The sequence below is a fragment of the Callorhinus ursinus genome, unplaced genomic scaffold (assembly GCF_003265705.2).
Source record: "Callorhinus ursinus isolate GAN/ISIS: 27379988/994484 unplaced genomic scaffold, GSC_fseal_2.0 scaffold20, whole genome shotgun sequence".
In the NCBI taxonomy this organism is placed as follows: domain Eukaryota; kingdom Metazoa; phylum Chordata; class Mammalia; order Carnivora; family Otariidae; genus Callorhinus; species Callorhinus ursinus.
In genome coordinates, this window is record NW_027397082.1 from 3,555,467 (window position 1) to 3,558,904 (window position 3,438).

The following is a 3,438-nucleotide window of genomic DNA, read 5'->3' on the forward strand; positions in this document are numbered from 1 at the left end:
TTTTTTTTTAAGATTTTATTTATTTGAGAGAGAGAGAGAGAGAGAGTACATGACCTGGAGGAAGAGCAGAGGGAGAGGGAGAGAGATCACAAGCGGACTCTGTGCTGAGTGTGGAGCCTGACGCGGGGCTTGATCCTAGGACCCTGAGATCATGACCTGAGCCTAAATCAAGAGTCAGATGCTTAACTGACTGAGCCACCTAGGTACCCCTCCCTATTACTTCTTAAAAGATTGAATGAATTAATGACGATAAGGTGGATTGGTACCACAGGAAGTAGTTTTCATTAGATGTGTGTTTCATAGACTTAACTAGAAGTGGCTTTGAGAAATCATGTAAGAAGCTGACAAATAAGCCTGGATGTTTGGTGGTTGGACATCTCCCTGCACAGTACTTAGCAGAGGTAAAGAGCTGCTTATCGCTGTTTTCATCAGTTCACCTCCCTTCCTCAGCCTTCGTCAGAGGTTTGCTAGCTTGCTGGTATAAACTTCCTCTGAGTTGATAATACAAACTCAGGAACATTAGAACATGAGTCATGATTATTGTTTGATTATTGTTTGATTATTGTTTGATTATTATTTTGTTATTTTTAGACTTAAAATAGTAACAAAATTTTACTAATTTATGGTAGCATATTTAATGTTTTTCCTCAGTTCTGGAATAAGTAAGTAACTAGTTGCTGTTTAAGAGAACAAAAATCATATCTTGCTTCCACTTAGGTGAGAAGAGCCAGTATAGAAAAAGCAAGATTTTAGGAGATTGGGTATCTACTTAGAGAATTCATCATAAAAAGGTGTCCAGACCAAATATTGGAAAATCTTATATTTTATGATTTAATATCCCCTGTTGTGTTTACCTACAATATTTCATTTCAGACTCCTAGTAGGGGAATACAAACTTACAGTATAAGAACCTTTCCCCTAGAAAATCCACCATGGGGGAAGTATCCACTGCACAAGCCAGTGGTTTTGTCTGAAGCATTAGACATGTTATCGTGGCACAGGTGGGTAGTGTAGATATTCTCACGCACAGGGCCCACAGACGGACATTTCCCTGCAAGCTACGTCTCGTTTTTTTTCTTTTCCTGTATCTACTTCCTTCGAGCACTTGGTGACCCCTGCAGGCAATGCTTCGCCTCTCTGCTCATGCTGAGGCCTTGCTAGAGTGGCCTCTTGAAGGGCTGATTTGGGAGCCCGTGACCCGAAGTCCAGCCGTGGAAGCCCTTCTTCAGCCTGTCTGGTGCTGGTGGTCGTGCTGCCCTCCTCGGGGCTCTGATACAGACGGGAGCATTTTAAGCCTGTGGTAGGCATTACGGTGGGATCGAATGTAGCAGCGGACTCATTTGATAAGGGGGGCTGCGTCTCCTAAGTCTTCACTTTTGGGGGGCCTGGGTTGCGAAAAGCTCCAAAATATGGTACAGCAGGTGGGGGGGGGTAAGGGAGGGGACTGGGGGAGAGGAAGGGACTGGTTGTCTGCGATGAACCCGGTTGGCATGTCGTTGGGACTGGATTTATTTTACCAGATTTAATTTGAAGTAGACATTTTGCTCAGTAAAGCAATAAAATGGGAACATTATTCTTAGAGCACCCATGTTGCCCAAAAAGTATAGTCATTTGTCTTCTCCATCTGCTCACAGCAAAATAAGGATTCTTTTTGGATCAGTAATAACTTCAGTTCCTGAAGCTTCGGCATGTGCATTTACTACTGCTCGAATGCCTGAATTAGACGAGGGATGTAAATGTCAGTTATTGTTAACTGAGATTAATACGTTTCAGGCCGTCATTGTGGCATTAATGTAACTGTGATTTACTGTTTCAGTACTTCAGGCTAAAACAACTTACTAAGGAACAGTAATTTTGAGCTTTATAGCACTGGTTCTGAGAAGGAAGGTTGGTAGTGCGTTCTTGTTGGGAGCCCTCAGGATGTTTCTGATTTTCAGCAGAACATTCTATTTCTTTCACCAAAAGGAGAGTTTGAATGTATAATCTCAGGTTTGCTATAATGAGTTCTGATGACAGAGTTAAATACCTTGGCCAAAACTATAAATCAGTAGTTGAACAGGTTTCTGCAACTGATCATAAATCTCAAACTCCATATTTTAAGCACATTTATTTTTTTAGAGAGACAGCTAAGGGAGGGGCAGACCAAGGATGGGAATAAAATGTTATCTGAACTTGGAGTAATAGCCTGGAACCTCACATTTAAAATCTACTGATTTCCTTGCTACCTTTGGTCTAAAATGTTCTCTTTTTGGTATTTTAATAACCTCGCTTATTGTTTAAGCCAAGTTTGAATTTAATTCTTTTTTTTTTTTTAAGATTTTATTTATTTGACAGAGAGATAGCACAAGTAGGCAGAGAGGCAGGCAGAGGGAGAGGGAGAAGCAGGCGTCGGCTCGATCCCAGGACCCTGGGACCATGACCTGAGCCGAAGGCAGCCATTTAACCGACTTAGCCACCCAGGCGCCCTGAATTTAATTCTTAAACTACCAAGTTTAATTTCCAAAATGTCCAAATTTCTATTTGCTTGGTAACGATACCACTTTTTTAGAAATGTTTGTTTTGCCTATACTGTAAAAAAAATATTGTATGAGGTCGATATTTAAATAAGATGCCAATTGTGTGTGTTTTTTTATGAGATAAGGTTTTGGGGAAGCAAGGTAATGTTATGTCAGACCTCATTTTGGAAAATTAACTTAGTGTGAAACCCAGTAGTCAAATTCAGAACCAACTGAAACAATTCAAGTTTTTCCATGTTGGCAGAAGTCGCTTTTATTTTTAGTATCTGGCAGAGCAACAAATGCTTTGCATGTCAATTTAGTATTTTTTCGAGCCAACTGTTTATTCATTGGCTTTAAATTTACACTCTACTAAAGTCTTAGTCCTGACTTTCATGAAACAAATAGTAATATTTGGACAAAATATGTACACAGAAATCTTTTTCCAAAACCAAATGTAGATTGGTATTCGTGACATCAGTGCCTTTTAACATGGTGATGGATCAAAAAGTACTTTGAAAGTCTAAGGCATTTAGAAACCCAGGGCAATGAATTTCAAGGAATTAATTTTTATTATGAAGTAATCAGCATCTTTCTAGGTTTTCAGATTTAAATTAGTGAGAGACTTTCTGCTAGGAAGTGGAATATATGTTAGAGTAAATTTCAATGAACTATCAAAAGATTATTTTATCAGCGTTTATCTGTTCATGACCTCTGTAGCCTACTGAGACAATAAGACCCATTTTCTATTATTTTGAGGTTGGGATGCTCTCTGTAGATTTTGATAAAATGAGCAGAACTGCCTTCTTTAGTCTTTATAATTTTATCCCTCTTCCACACTGCTCACCTTGAAACACACACACACACACACACACACACACACACACACACACACACTCTCTCTCTCTCTCTCTCTCTCTCTCTCTCTCTCTCTCTCTCTCTC

At 39.6% G+C, this 3,438-nt stretch overlaps 1 long non-coding RNA gene across 3 annotated transcripts in view; it reads left to right on the forward strand.

Annotated features, from left to right (window-relative positions):
* The first annotated feature begins 6 nt into the window (after positions 1–6).
* Positions 7–3,438, forward strand: part of LOC141369902 (uncharacterized) — a 4,706-nt gene continuing 1,274 nt past the window's right edge. Inside the window, exons 1-2 of one of the 3 annotated variants that reach the window (XR_012381635.1) lie at positions 7–401; positions 874–1,300. This is a non-coding gene — a long non-coding RNA (uncharacterized lncRNA). Of the gene's footprint in view, positions 1,301–3,438 lie in introns of all 3 variants that reach the window. The other 2 variants (XR_012381634.1, XR_003209944.2) reach the window with 2 other exon arrangements.